Source organism: Felis catus, chromosome C2 (genome assembly GCF_018350175.1).
Source record: "Felis catus isolate Fca126 chromosome C2, F.catus_Fca126_mat1.0, whole genome shotgun sequence".
NCBI classification, from domain to species: domain Eukaryota; kingdom Metazoa; phylum Chordata; class Mammalia; order Carnivora; family Felidae; genus Felis; species Felis catus.
In genome coordinates this window covers 43738885-43754863 of record NC_058376.1, presented here as the reverse complement: position 1 = coordinate 43754863, position 15979 = coordinate 43738885, and the positions used below count along the sequence as shown (strand labels likewise).

Genomic DNA, 15979 nt, shown 5'->3' with positions numbered 1-15979 from the left:
ACCTTTTTCAGCGTCAGCCATCCTGACAGGATGCCCTCTGTGCAGAGAGCCCAGGGACTGCCATGGCCCATGCCCACTTCAGTGTTAGCTATACTTCCATGGCATCCTCTTTACAAAGAGTCTTTGTACTCCCTGGGTTGTACCCACTTCAGCCTTAGCTGTCCTGCCATGTGACCTCTGTGTGGAGAGCCCAAGGACTACCCCCACCCATGCCCACTTTAGCTCTGGCCATCCAACTAAGTTAGCCCCCAGTACAGATCCCCTAGGACCCCCAGTCCATGCCAGCCACAGCTCAAACTAGACAGCTGCAGTTACCAGGCACACACAGTTTACAAAGCAGGAGACCATACACAATATCACTCCCAAGGCTTAGGAGAGGTAACTATTCTGCTAATTCATAGAAACAAACACAGGAGGTCAAGCAAAGTGAGGAGATAGAGGAATATGTTCCAAATGAAACAACAAGACAAAACCTCAGAAAAAGGACTAAATGAAACAGAGATAAACAATATACCTGATAAAGACTTTCAAGTGGTGATCATAAAGATGCCCATCAGACTGGAGAAAAAAGTGGATGGACTTAGAACTTCAATAAGAGATACAAAATATAGATAAGAACAAATCAGAGTTGAAGAGTACAGTAACTGAAATCAAAAATACATTAGAGGGAATAAATAAGAGACTAGTGGATGCAGATAAATGGGTTGACTGTATAGAAGACAGGGTGATGGAAAGCACCCAAGATGAGCAGCAAAAAGAACAATGGATTTTAAAAAATAAGGACAAGTTGGGCACCTGGATAGTTCAGTCCCGTTCGGCTCAGGTCATGATCTAGTGGTTTGTGAGTTGGAGCCCCACATCGGGCTCTGTGCTGACTGTTCAGAGACTGGAGCCTGCTTCGGATTCTGTGTCTCCCTTTCTCTCTGCTCCATCCCCCATGCACTCTGTCTCTCTCTCTCTCAAAAATAAATAAACATTGAAAACATTTTAAAAAATGAGGATAGGTTAAAGTCCTTTTTGGAGAACCTCATGCAAACAAACATTCATGTTATAGGGGTCCCAGAAGGAGAAGATAAAAAAAAGGGAGAAAACCTATTAAAGAAATAACTGAAGACTTTCCTAATCTGGGAAAGGAAACTAATATCCACGTTCAGGTAGCACATAGATTTCCAAGTAAGATGAACCCAAGGAGGTCCACACCACACACATAATAAGTAAAATGTCAAAGAAAAGATAAAGAGAGAATTTTAGAAGGAGCAAGAGAGAAAAAGAAGTTATGTAAGGGAAATTCCATACAGATATCAGCTGATTTTTCAGCAGAATCTTTGCAGGCCAGAAGGGAATGGCATGATTTACTCAAAATTCTGGTAGGAAAAAACCTACAATCAAGAATATTCTGCTGATAATGTTGTTAACTACTCAAAATTGATAGATAAAAGTTTCACAAACAGAAGTTAAGAGTGTTTATCACCTATAAACAGGCCTTATAAGAAATGTGAAAGGGACTTCTTTACAGGGAAAAGACTATACTTAGAAGAAAATTATGAACAAAAATATATAAAATATGACAACATATACATGCAATATGGATGTGGAAGTAAAAAAAAATAATTCTTTTAAAACGTGTTTGAACTGAAGTGACTATCAACTTAATATAGATTGCTATGTACTTAGGATGCTATAGATAAACCCTATATTAACCACAAACCCAACACCTATAATAAATACACAAAAAATAAAGAGAAAGAAAACCATGGATAATACTGAAAGTCATCAATCACAAGGAAAGAGAGCAAGAGAAAAAGAAACAGAGAACTACAAAAACAACTATAAAACATTAACAAAATGACATTAATTTCACACCTATCAATAATTATTTTAAATGTAAATGGTCTAAATGCTCCAATCAAAAGACAAGGAGTGCCAGAATGGGTTAAAAAACATGACTCATGATTATGCTGCCTGCAAGAGACTCACCTCAGACCTAAAAACACATACTGAGTGAATGTGAAAGAATGGAAGTTCTGGATACTCAATGCTATCAGCTTTTCTGTCAGTCCAAATAGGAAGGGCTTGTTTTTCTAGCACTGAGACAAGAAAAATGTAAATTATGGGGCATTTTTATTTCCCTTCCCATGCTGGCATTCATCCACTTAATAGCTTGCTTGCCTGCCTTTTTCCAAGTGACTGGTGTAGCTACTCTCCATTCTACTGGTTATACAGGGGGTCATAGGTTTTCACTATATTCTCCACTATCCCCCAATTACATCTCACCATTAAGTCTGCTTTCCTAGCTACAGAGTGCATGGATGAGAAGAGACGCTTGAAAGTGGAATCTAGACTAAAATATGAAAACAACTCAGGTCCAAGGTATAAGATACACAAACCTGTGTCATCAAACTGAGTGGGTGATTCTTAACCAGTCAAGAAATTGTGCCCTTATTCCTTATTTTTTTCAAGGAAATCCACTAATGAGGGAACTGCTTGTTCAAAAAATCATCACCTTCTTCAAGGAGTCAGTTTGAGGCAAGGAAGGACAAAGAGATACAGGGGGAATGGAGAAAACAGGAACAGTAGAGAAAGAAGGAAAGCTCTGATAAAGGGGAAGTGCCTTTAAGTCTCACATTTCCTCTTTTTTTTTTTTTCAATATTTTGCTCTGGTTATCCAAATCATATTTCATTTTCTTCTTAGAATTATATCCCCCCAAATACCCATAATTAATTTATTTGGGATGAAACCCAAGAATCCCGGAAAATACATTAATTTATCCAAATCAAAAGAACTGTTCTTATGCCATTAAAGAACCAGATTCTTATATATCCATTCAAAATATGACAGAAAGATATCAGCTTTTTAAGAGGAAGAGCTAGAGGCAATATTCTTGCATTTTCATATTTTCCAACAATATGATCTGAATGGTGTTTTAGAACCTGTATTACCCATGCTATTCAATAGTAAAATCTTGAACTGAGAGAGTGTGGTGGTTTACCTAGTATTCCAAAAGAGTGGAGAGCTGGAGGGGAAACTTTTCTATAATTCATGGCCACTTACCTGACTATTGTGTGGCCACAGAACTTCAGCTGCATTGCTCAGTTCAGGAACTTCCAAACATACTGTCTTCATTACCAGAATTGTTGGAGAAATATAATTAAAAACAAAATCTTCTCAAAAACCTCTGCACAAAGATAAAAGAGAGATAAAACAACTTCATTATTGCATAAGCATTAAACCAGAATGTGATGTGCATCACAGATAATTTGCTAAGAGTTTGCAAAACCAGAAAGATCTCTCACCCTTTCAAAGAGCCACACAGATGAACACCATTTACGTACATGTTCTCAAGAGAAACAATAACCAGTCTTCAAGTAAGAAGACTTGCCAGCATCTTCTGCAACTTGGAAAAAGGTAGTTCTGCAACTTGGCAAAAGGCGCTACAAAAATTAGGCTCCTATTCTCCCCCAGAAATTGGAATATTGAGGCCCTGTCTTTGTTGATGATTACATTTCAAGGTGATGGTTCCCTGCTTGTTGAAAGAGACATTTCTGGGCCATAAAGCCAGCAAGTGGGGCAGTTTTAGCTTTTAAAAAGATTTGCAAATATTTCAAGAAGGCAGATAAGAATTCACTACTGTCAAGTTTTCTAAAGTAAATGCTCTAAGGAAAGGCAGTCTCTTCCCTTATTTTCAACAGAGAGAATTAAGTTTCTTATTTTTAATTTGTGTTTTGCTTTTACAATGGCAGTAAATAAGACATCTACTTTCTACTTATATTAGGGCATGCCAACAGCAGTAACAACTCCAAAATCTCAAGGGTTTCACAAAACAAAGACACATGCCTTGTTCACGTAAGTCTAAAGTCATGACAAGTGGGGTTCTCTCCATACCATCCTTCAGGGTTCCTAGAATTTCTCCCTGGTGATTTTTCCAGCAAGTATCAGGCAGAAAGGAAACAAAAGGAGAGGAGGGTCTCTCACGTTATTGTGTGGGAAGAGAGAATATCCTATTTTGTTTCCTATATATTTCAGACTTTTAAGCACATATTTTTATTTTATCTCCAGATAAACCTCCAAATAAATTTTATCTCCAAATAAATATTATTTTGTCTCCAAAATGCAGGTGCAAAAGAAGCCAAGCAAAGGAGTAGTCACTTTCTGGTTTTATTTATAGAAAGTCCATGACCTGGCAATGATAATTGCTGATGGTAGAAACAAGAGTGGTTTTCTTTGGGGCATGGAACAGGTAAGGAGGTGAAAGAAGTATTCCATACCCCCTTTGTTTTTTGGATGAAAAACTAAACTTTATTTTAAAAAACCAAACCACTAGGAAATATATCACAGCTTTGAAACACCCAATACAGGCTATATTGTCATTTCAAGTAATAAGTTACTAGAAAGACAAGGTCTTTCTCAAAATGATAGGGTGCTAGAGCTGGGACAGCCCGCAAACTGCTACAGAAGGCCCAAGCAAAAGTGGCATTTGGTAACGAGGGAGTTTCTCCTCTTTTCCTTTAAAGGAATCACAGCTCACCCCTGAGCTGCTTACTTTTTCTCCTTTGACCTTCTTGTTGCCAAGGGAGTGTCTCAGGAGAGCTCTGTTGTTTCAGGGGGCTAAGTAAGCAATAATGAGTTTAAGACTTTTATTCCATTCTGGATTTTCCAAATTTAGTACTTAATAACTCTCTTAATTAAGAAGGCAACAGTTTCTCCTTCAATGTTTACTCCTGGATACTGGCATGTAGTGTAATCAAAACCCTCTTTCCCTTCAAGCGAGCGTGTTATTGCAAGATTGTTCTGTTGCTCTGCTGCAGTTAGCCTCAGGGCCCATCATGGCGACCAGAGGGAAGGTAGGTTTCCCATAACCTGTGTAATATCGCCTCTCATGTTTTTACAGGGTCTACTGGCTGAAAGATGTAATGCGTATTTCAAGAAATGCATATTAACATCCTGATAGACAGAAACAGATATCCACAAGGAATTGTTCAAGTTCTTATCCAAACTACCTCTCCCAGCTCCACATCTTTAATCAACTTCATGATCTTCTATATAAAACAAAACCAAGCAAAACAAAGACCCAGAAACCATTTTTTCCCTTGCTAAATTAGTGACCTTGTGGATTTTGTTTTACAGCTTATGGAAAATGACTTAGAGGTCCTTCTGATAAACAGAAGGTTGGCAACAAATGGAAACACCTCTACTCACACTCCACCAGATTATAGGCAGTGTAGAGGAACCTGCCAGCTTGTTGGTGCCCATATACTAAGAACAATCTGGTACCTTGGAGGGCTCAGGCTTGGTGCAAGGGAGATCCCTAGTGCCAAGACAAGCATGTGAAACTGAGGCCATCAAAACCTCTCCTGTGCTATGTCTGACCCAAATTTTAGCAGAAGTTTTTTCGGTTTCGCTTTCTAAGGTTGAAACAAAGGAACCAGGGTTCAGAGGCAAGTGGCACATGCCCCAAACTTGCTGCATCAAACTTCACTTCAAAGTCCAAAACTCCTATTTCACATTTTAAATAGATCCCTGCTGTCAGCTCTGATGGCCAATTGCAAAGACTTCTATTTCCCAATAGACAGGCGAGACGCCTTCATCTTCTCGGTCATGGTAGGGATGCAGTACATGTGGTCATCCACACACTTAGTCACTCAACTCTCCAGCTTCCATTTCACCTGACGCTCTTTACTTCCTGAATCTATTGAATCTTTGGCTTCGTCATTGCAATGCATGGTACACAGGGCCAGGTGGTCCTGGAACTTATTCAATGCACTGGTCACCGGAGGCGCATGGCAACGCTCAATGTACTGGGGCATCAGCTGCAATGGAAGCCCTACTGTCCTCACAACAGCTGATGCTGCCCTGGAACATGAGGCCTTGTATCTTCTGGACTTTGTCTCTCCCCAGACTCTTCACCACAGAGCATACCTCCTCCTGCCCCCAGAGCTGCTGCAGCTCTGTCATGGCAACCCTGTACTGCACCAAAAATATCCTATACTTTGTCTTAAATGATGAGTATATAGATTTTACGATTGTCAGAACTCATTTAAATCTACACACAAGATCTTCAGATTTCAATATATGTAAGTTATATCTCAATTTTAAAAATTTATTTTTGGGGTGGCTGGGTGGCTCAGTTGGTTAAGCCTCTGACTCGATTTTGGCTCAGGTCATGACCTTGTGGTTTGTGTGTTCAAGTGCACAGTCTGCTTGGGATTCTCTCTTTCTTCCTCTCTCTGTCCTCCCCCTTCTCTCACTCTTTCTCAAAATAAGTAAACATTAGAAAATTTTATAAAAGATAAGTTTTCACAAAATAGGTGGAACTTTCCATTCACCATTCATCCATTCATTATTCACTTTTTAGTTTATTTATATTCTCTCTAAATATTCTTAGTATCTATTATATGCTAATCTACTATAAATTATTTATACAATGGTAAATAAGACAAATGTGTAGGCTCTTCTAGTGGAATTCTCTCTACATTGCAATTATGAATGCAGTAATGTTTCCCTATCACATTTCCCTATTATTTTGTTTTTTCTGTCTTTTAACAGTGTAGAAAATTTTAAAAATTGGAATTGCAAGTCTATTTTCTTACTTCGACTATTGTTTCTGTTTTTTTTCTTCCTTAGTCTTATACTAAGAAATTCTCAATTTTGTTTGAAAAATTTTAGCGAAGTTTTTATAGATAAGGCCCACCTCCAGTAATTGTAGAAAACTTTGTGTACTATCAATTGCATTAAAAACAATCTCTGGGGGCGCCTGGGTGGCGCAGTCGGGTAAGTGTCCGACTTCAGCCAGGTCACGATCTCGTGGTCTGGGAGTTCGAGCCCCGCGTCAGGCTCTGGGCTGATGGCTCGGAGCCTGGAGCCTGTTTCTGATTCTGTGTCTCCCTCTCTCTCTGCCCCTCCCCCGTTCATGCTCTGTCTCTCTCTGTCCCAAAAATAAATAAACATTGAAAAAAAAATTAAAAAAAAAAACAATCTCTGTATATCCTTATATTTTGATAACAGATTGCTGTTCATAGGGAATATAGACATATTTCCCAATTATGCTTACATGTACATGAAAAATTATAGTAAACAAATCATATTAAAATGACAGCAGTTTCTGCACTTTGATATGTTTACGGCTTTACCTGATTAAATTTGGAGAACAAAATTGTTCCCTATAGCAATTTGTATAACTGCAATTCTAGCAAATAACCTGTTGTTGGGAAGTAAAGAATATATATGGCTCTATCATCTGAAACCTGCATTTCACTCAGGTTTGAAGTTTAATTTACTCTAAGCTGAACAAGCCAACAATGTTAGACACCTGTTAAAATGTCTAGCATATTCTAAGACCCATTAATACAAGATCTAATTGCAAAAACAGTGTGTATTAATGATTTTTGTTAATCACCCATGACTCAAGTATTATACTCAATTCTAAGCAGTGTGTTTTTACAACATGGTGATCAGAATAATAAAGGTTTTGGAAATAACAGAAATTCATTTAATCTTCACGGCAATTCTGAAACCGAGGTAGTGTCATCCACATATTTTACTGATGATGAGAAATAACTTACTTTATAAATCTGAGACAGTGGAGTGTGATGATGGAATGCCTATTTAGATGTATCATGACCATAAGGGCCATTCAATTAAACTGTCTCATGCTATTAAATTATTTCTTTATCAGCAAATATTTTACATTTAAAAGTAACTCACAAATTGTGAAAGAAACCTGGATGCAAGAGAAATGTTAACATTTTATTTTAAAGGTAGTCGTAAATATCTAAAGCAAAGTAGAAAACTATGTTTATTTACAGTAGGTTTAAAAAGAAGCAGTGGATCCTGTGTGTGTGTGTGTGTGTGTGTGTGTGTGTGTGTGTGTTTGGCCTATATGTTATGTATAATTTAATTTATGTTCTTGGAATCACAAATACATTTAAATAGATTTCAGACAATCATTCTCCCCACCTGAAAATAGCTAGCAGTCTCTCTGAAACACAAGTAGATTTCAAATTTATAAAAGGGAGCCACACATTCTTGTTGAGCTTTCATTTTTGTAATGTAAGGGAAAAGAAGAACAGGTCATGACTAAATTTCATGCTCTCATGAACCTTAAAATAATTTACAGAGTTATCAGGGCATTCATTCAATTTCCTTATTACCTAGCAGTTGTAGTACACAGGTATGCCCGACTAAAGAAAAACCTTTTTAATTTTGAGCCAAAATAAACTCTACACATTTAACTTCTGGCAAAAATTACCTTAAAATGCATATTTGACATGTCATATGCTATATATATTTTACATATTTTGTATATGTTTAACTGTATTTGAAGCAAAAATCAATCATTTTAAATTGAACTAAGATATCACATTTAAAATGTTTCACATGTTAACATTATTTGTTGTATTTTATTTTTGTTTATAGAATCCATAATGATCTTGGTTACCCAGTTTGGTCCAGACATTGTTTTTTAAGTTTATTTATTTATTTTGAGAGAGAGAGCACAAGTGGAGGAGGAAGAGAGAGAGAAAGAGAGAGATAGGGAGAGAATCCCAAGCAGACTCTGCACTGTCAGCATAGAGCCTGATCTGGGGCTTGAACTCACGGATGGTGAGATAATGACCTGAGCCAAAATCAAGAGTTGGATGCTCAACTGACTGAACCACCCAGGCTCCCCTGGTCCATACATGTGTGTAGTGAGAGTGGGTCATCATATGCAAAGTTAACTTTGGGAAGCAAACTTGAAATGTAACCTGTACCATGTGCCCATCTTGATCTCCCTCCTTTCCACTCCTACCCCTTTTTAAGGAGGCATCAGAGTCATGAAATAGTAACTTGCCATTCAATTATATTTGCTCCAGCAAAACATTCAGAAGAGAGAATATAGGAAAATAAACTGTAAATAAAGAATAGACTGGAAACTTATCTGATGAAACTACTTGGAGATAAGTTCAGAACATTTCAGTGAAATTCTATACTCATGAGTAGAAGACAAGGAATGGTACTGTATCTTCACAATAGCTTTGTGGAATAATCCAGAAAGACAACTGTAAAGGAACTGTATTGAATTATAAATAACAGCCTCCAAAAGGAAGCAAATGAACTCTCATTTCAAAAACCCCTACACACTGAGGTTTTAATATTCTTTTGAAATCTAAACTCTTTTGTGGTAGGGATATTAAAATAGGGTGCTTCCCCCGGAACTGAAAAAAATGTATGTATTTATATGTATAAATGTATATACATATATGTATATATGTATTTATATGTGTGTATACATATATATGTATATGTGTGTGTGTGTGTGTGTGTGTGTGTGTATATATATATATATATATATATATATATATATATATATATATAATCACCAGAAACAAAGATCTGAACTTTGACTGTTGTTCTAAACCCATGTAGTAAGGGGTACCAATGTACCAAAATAAGAGTATGATTTTCTCTTAATCCTTCCTATGCTTTCCTAGTTTTTATAACCAGATGTATCCCTTAATTCTGGTTTTGTAGGCCAGGGCCCCATTAAATTTATGCAGTAAAACTCAGACAATCTGGTATTTTGATTTTCAGCTCTTGCTACTGCCATCCCCCATAACTCTCTTCATCTAAGATCTGTGCTCTGTTGTTGCCCGGCCTGGCAAAAGACTTACTTCCACCTAAAACAATATCTCATAAAACACATTTTTGTTAATGTCTTAGGCAGTATAATTATGCTCCCCAAATAGTTTCTGCCATCACACCAAAATTCTAGATCCTACCCACTGGAAAGAGGCCTTTTCTAGATGAGATCTAACTTGCCAAGCAACAATATATAAATTATCAATAACTTTGGTGAGAAGCATAATGTAGAATTAGTTCCATCCATTCTTGTCTTTCCTTGACACATGCTTACAATTATGATATAAGAAGCCTTTCTCCTAAAACTTAGAGCCAACCACAGCTACTGATATACACTGATATCTACTCTGTACCATTCAGTGATGACCAATTTTTGCTCAATTTATTATTTTTTAAAATTCAGAAAATAGTATTGCTCTAAAACTTAGAGCTGGCTAAAATGTGTGTACACTTTTTTTTTTAACTCATCAAAATGGTTGAGGTCACTGGGCAGCCAACCAGCCCATTATCTAAAGAGAGAGAGATTTCTACAAGGGAAGGTGAACCTGAGGAATATATAGCTAAACAAAAGTAATAAAAATTCAGTTAACAACAAAACAACAAATAGGTAGAGTGTGGGCTGATAATAGTGTGTGGTAAGAGGCATGTTTATATGCAAGACAGTTCATATGAATTTTCAAGCCTTATTTTTAATTCACCAGGTAATCATCCAAATGACACCATCATGGTGCTGGCATGGGCTAGGAAAGCAAGTATAGTGGACGTGAGACTTCATCAGTAATTCTTATACTCTAATATGCTACAAATTAAAGCATTAATCTACAGTAGGTATAACAACAAGAACTATTGCCTTCAGGGCAACCCATGATGGAAATCCATTGCAGCTAGAAGAACGGAACACAGATAAACCTTTATTCTTAAGGAAGAGCAGAAATAATTTTAGGCCAAAACTACAGCTAGGAGAATGGAAGGGATACTGAGAAGGTCACATCCATGAGACCCAAGAGCACAGTCTGCCTAATACTGAGTCTTCACCCAAAAAATTGATAATGATGTTACTCCTTGACCCACACCCATCGCCATAAGGCTAGCAAGTATCTAGTAAGAAGTAAGAGGGAAGCACACTGCAAAGGAAAAGCCTAAGAGTGAGTGAGTAACAGACACTGAGAAAAACTCTCCATCAAATCAGCTCCCACCCTCAACATAAAGCAGTTATGGAAGATTCCAATGACCACTGAAACTTCAAGCTCAGGTCAACTCCTAACAAGATTAACTCAAACCCCCAAATAAAGATTTTGAGCATGGGAAGCTGTGATCATTTTGACCATAAACTTGTTTATTTCCATCTTCACTACTGAACAGTAAATTGAAATACATAAGAAAAGGCAGAGAAAAAGCACTGCACTGACAACACATACAACAGTCAAAAGGACCAGACTCAGATATGATGTATACGTTAGCATTTTCTTCTGAAAAGGAATTAAAAATTATTTTTAAAATGTTGATGGCTCTATCAAAAATGATAAAGAATACCTGAGACAAGATGAGTAACTTCAACAGGGGGATTAAAATGATAAGAAAGAACCAAATAGAAATGGCAGGAATAAAAATGCGAAAACAATAACGAAGAATGCCTTTGGCAGGTTCATCAGTAGACTCAGTTAAGCCAAGGAAAGAATCTCTCCACTTGAAGTTAATACTTAAACTCAAAAACAAACAGGAAAACAATTCTAAGCAATCTAAATGGATCCTCTGAAAGCTATGGGACTTAAACTAACAAACGTGTAACTGAAGTCCCAGAAGGAGGAGAGAAAGAAAATAGAACTGAAGCATTATTTGAAGAAGTAAAGTAATGACTGACACTTCTGCAAAATTAATAGCAGGCAACAGGCACCAAAATTTACCTAATAAGCTCTGACAACACCAAGCAAGCAAAAGAAAGAAAGAAACAAAACAAAACAAAAAAACAAAGAGCAGAATTCTTTCCAGAAAGCTTAAGGCAAAAACATTGGATACATCTCAAAATTGATAAATATATATACACCAGAATTCTATACCCATCAAAATATATCTCTCAATATAAAAGTGAATAATATTCACTTCTTCAGACAAAATCTCACAGATTTTTAGCAAAAGATTTACACTACAAGAACTACTAAAGGCAGAAGGAATATAACAGAACCCTGGATTCACATAATGATATTAAGATAAAATAATGTTTAACCTTAAATATGCTAACAGATCAGTAGCTAATCAAAGCCAAATTTTAAAACATCTGATACTGTGTTCATATCATAGGCTAAGTGAAATACATGGCAACACTAGCTCAAGGGTGGAAGGAGGAGAAATAGAGAATGTGCTACTATACTGTGCTTGCACTATATATGAAGTGGTATAATGTAATTCAAAGGTAAACTGTAAGTAATTAATTAAAGAAATATATAGTAAACCCTGAGGCAACCACTAAAAAGGAATTTTAAAATATATAAATATAACATGCCAATAGAGAATATTAAATGGAAAGGAAAGTGCTGAATTAAATTGAAAGGGGGCAAATAAAAAAGATATAAACAAAGAGGAGATGGAACAAATAGAAAACAGAATACAACCATATCAGTATCAGTTTTAATGTGCATGGCCTAAAGACATTAATTGAAAGACAGAAATTGTCAGATTGATTAAAATAGGAACAGCCCATTTTAGGGGTACCTGGGTGGCTCAGTCAATTCAGCATCTGACTTCGGCTCAGGTCATGATCTCGCAATTTGTGAGTTCAAGCCCCGTGTTGGGCTCTGTGCTGACAGCTCAGAGCCTGGAGCCTGCTTCGGATTCTGTGTCTCCCTCTCTCTCTGACTCTTCCCCGCTCACGGTCTGTCTCTCTCTCTGAAAAATAAACATTAATTTTTTTTTTAAATCACCATTTTAAATATAAAGACATTAAAAAGTTAGTAGGGGAGCCTGGGTGGCTAAGTCAGTTAAGCATCCGACTTCAGCTCAGGTCATATCTCACAGTCTGTGGGTTCGAGCCCCACGTCGGGCTCTGTGCTGACAGCTCAGAGCCTGGAGCCTGCTTCCGATTCTGTGTCTCCCTCTCTCTCTGCCCCTCCCCTGCTCATGCTCTGTCTCTCTCTGTCGCAAAAATAAAAAATATATAATAAAAAAAACATTATAAAAAGTAAAAGAAAGAAAAGCTTTAGCGTGTAAACAATACCCATAAGTAAAGACACATTTCAAAACATAGAATATTATCAAGAAGAAAAGAGAATTGTATAGGTATAAAAAGGTCAATTTTCCAACAATATACAACAACCCTACATGTTTACATGATTACTTGATTAGTAAGACTCAAAATCCATTAAGTCAAAAATAAGTAAAACTACAGAATAGAAACAACTCTAGGAGAATTTAACACACTTCTTTTTCATAAGTTGATACAACTGGGAGAATAACATTTGTACAGATACAGAAAACCTGAGGAACACTATCAATTAATTTGACCTAATGATCTCAAACATTCCCCTAACAATGTATATTAAACCTTCACCAAGACTTTTTTTATACTACATAAGACAAACTTCTGTATACATTTAAAAGGAGAGAAATTATATGCAGTATTTCTCAGCCCATGATTGAATTAAACTAGAAATCAATAACAGAAAGATAAGTTTAATAATCTCTGTATTTGAAAATGAGACAATAAAATCTTGAATAACTCATGGCCCAAAGTGATACTCTCAGAGTAAATTAATAATGTTTTGCATTGAATAAAACTGAATAAACAAGAAATAAAATTCAGCTAAAGCAAGGTTTAAAGGAAAAGTTGTAGTACCCAAGGCTTAGTCTAGAGAATGAGAAAGGCCCAAAAGATAGAAATATGATAAATGAATTACATTGAAAATAGAAAACAATAGGAAAAAAATGAAACCAGAAGCTGGCTCTTTGATATACCAATAAAGCTGAGAAAACTCTAGCCAAAGTGACAAAGAAGAATAAAAAAAGAAGGAAGACATAAATTACTATTATCATAAACAAAAAGGGAATATTGCCACAGATCTCACAGATAATAAAGGCTAATCAATTAATATTACCAACCACTCCATATCCATAAATTCAAAAAGTAAATAAGTATGCAAATTTCTTGAAATACATAACCTGCTAACACTCATTAAAAGAAGATAACATGAAAAGTACTATATCTATTAAAGTAATTAAGTACACACTTAAAACCTTCCAAAAATAACAAAAACAAAAACACAGTCCATGCCTAGATATTTAGTGAATTCTAACAAATGTTTAATGAAGAAGTCATACCAATTTATACAATCCTTCTATAAAATGGATACAATTAAATGATTTATTAAACCAGAATTACTCTAATTCCAAAACCAGGGAAAACTTAAGAAGTGCTTATACACTTTGCTTCATAATCATAAATACAAAAATGCTAAACAAAATATCAAATCAAATCGAGTAACATAAAAAAGATAAAAAAATACAATCAAGTACTGTTTATTCTAGCAATTCAAGGTTCTTTCAAAGTTCAAAAATTAAGCAGTGAGGAGATGTCTGGAAAGATGATGGAATAGGAAGGCCTGAGCTCACCTCCTCCTGCAGACAGACCAAGATTACAGTCACCTCAATGCAACTATGTAACTAACTCTGAGAGCTATCTGGGGACTGGGAGAACAGATTTTCCACAGTTAATTCTGGAAAGGAAGCCATATTGAAAAACATAGGATGGGTGGAGACGCAGTTGGGAACCAACAGTCTCTGGTGAGACTAATAACAAACAGGAGGGACACCTCTAACATAAAGAAGCAAGAGAATCAGACCCCACACCACACCTCTCAGGCATGGGGGACTCGCATTAGAAAAATGAATCCCCATGAGATTTGGCTCTGAAGGCCAGTAAGGCTTAGCTTTGTATGTTCTTACAAACCCTGGGGCTTGGCTCTGGGAAAGCCAGAGGGCACTAGAAAACTGAGCCTGTCTTTCAAGAGCCATCATAACAGTTAACCCAGCTGAGCTACAGCATAGAAGCAACAGTTTGAAAAACACTGAGGTATACAGAGAGATCTACTTACTAGTCTTGGAACATGCATGGAAGGAGCAGCAATCTTTAGGAAATTTCTCCAGGAACAAAAGAGCTTGAAGGCATCATTTGTCTCCCCATTCTCAGCAGCCTACATAACAGGACACTTACAGGAACCAGTGGGCCACTCTCCCCCTATTTTGCTAGCACTGCTAGCCCTGTCTTCCATATTCTCCTGTCTATCCATCCAACACACCCCACTACAGAGAAGTCCTTCCAATGCAGCTCCTGCCACATCACATGCTGCAAGAAGTTCCAACAGGAAATGGTGCCACTCTAAAGTGACTCCTGCCCTAGGAAGGAAAAGATAACCACATGTACCAGTGCACCTGAAATCCCAGAAGCTGAACCCTTATACCTAACAGCACAGATACAGAGCCCTGCTAATCAGTTTGACTGTGGCACCAAAAGAGGGACTGGGGCAGGCATCTGGTCTGCCTGCAGTCCCTACTCTCCAACAAAACTCTCTCAAGGAACTATGCAGAGAGAGCCTCTGCATTAGGTGTGACTGCAGCCCCAGCAGATAGGCTGAGGGCAGACATCTAGTCTGACTACTGATACCACCCAACTACAAGCCTGTAGCAAGCCCAGACTGACTGCTTAACGGCACAGGGGCCAAAACCTGCCTATGTACCTACAACAGGCAAAGGGCAATTGCAGTCTACCAGACTGAGGTCAAACATGTGGCCTAGACACAACAGTGGGGTACACACAAGCCACACAGTAGACATTCTTGAAGCTCCTGCTTTTGCACAGGGAGCCTTCTGCTACAGGATACCATAGAACCTCTTCTTTCTAAAGGTGACTACTTTCAAGACACAGAAGATGTGGCTGGCTTTCCAAATACATAGAAACAAACAGAGAGTTGGACAAAATGAGGCATCAGAGAAATATGTACCAAATTAAAGAAAAAGAAAAAAAAATCAAAAGAGTGAAATGAAATGGAGATAAGCACGATGCTTAGTAAAGAATTCAAAGTAACAGTTATAAAGGTACTTATTGGACTTGAGAAAAGAATGGAGTATCTCAATGAGACCATCAACAAAAAGACTGAAAATACACACACACAAAAAAAGTCAAAGATGAAGAACTCAATAACTGAAATAATCATAACAATAAATACACTAGAGGAAATCAATAGCAGATTAGAGGAGGCAGAAGAACAGATAAGCAACTTGGAAGACAGAGTCATGGAAAGCAATCAAGCTGAACAGAAGAAAGAAAAAAGAATAATAAAAACAGAGAATATGTCAAGGGAACTAGGTGACATC

The 15979-nt window shown here is 37.1% G+C and overlaps 1 long non-coding RNA gene and 1 pseudogene across 8 annotated transcripts in view; both read right to left on the bottom strand.

The window, feature by feature from the left end:
- Nucleotides 1–12388, bottom strand: part of LOC123379926 — a 39811-nt gene extending 27423 nt beyond the window's left edge. For all 8 annotated transcript variants that reach the window (XR_006584988.1, XR_006584983.1, XR_006584984.1 and 5 more), the window contains exons 1-2: nucleotides 12326–12388; nucleotides 3053–3176 (exon numbers count right to left, since the gene is read on the bottom strand). This is a non-coding gene — a long non-coding RNA (uncharacterized LOC123379926). The remainder of the gene's footprint in view (nucleotides 1–3052; nucleotides 3177–12325) is intronic.
- On the bottom strand, nucleotides 5554–6062 carry LOC101081827 (annotated as a pseudogene).
- Nucleotides 12389–15979: the final 3591 nt, after the last annotated feature.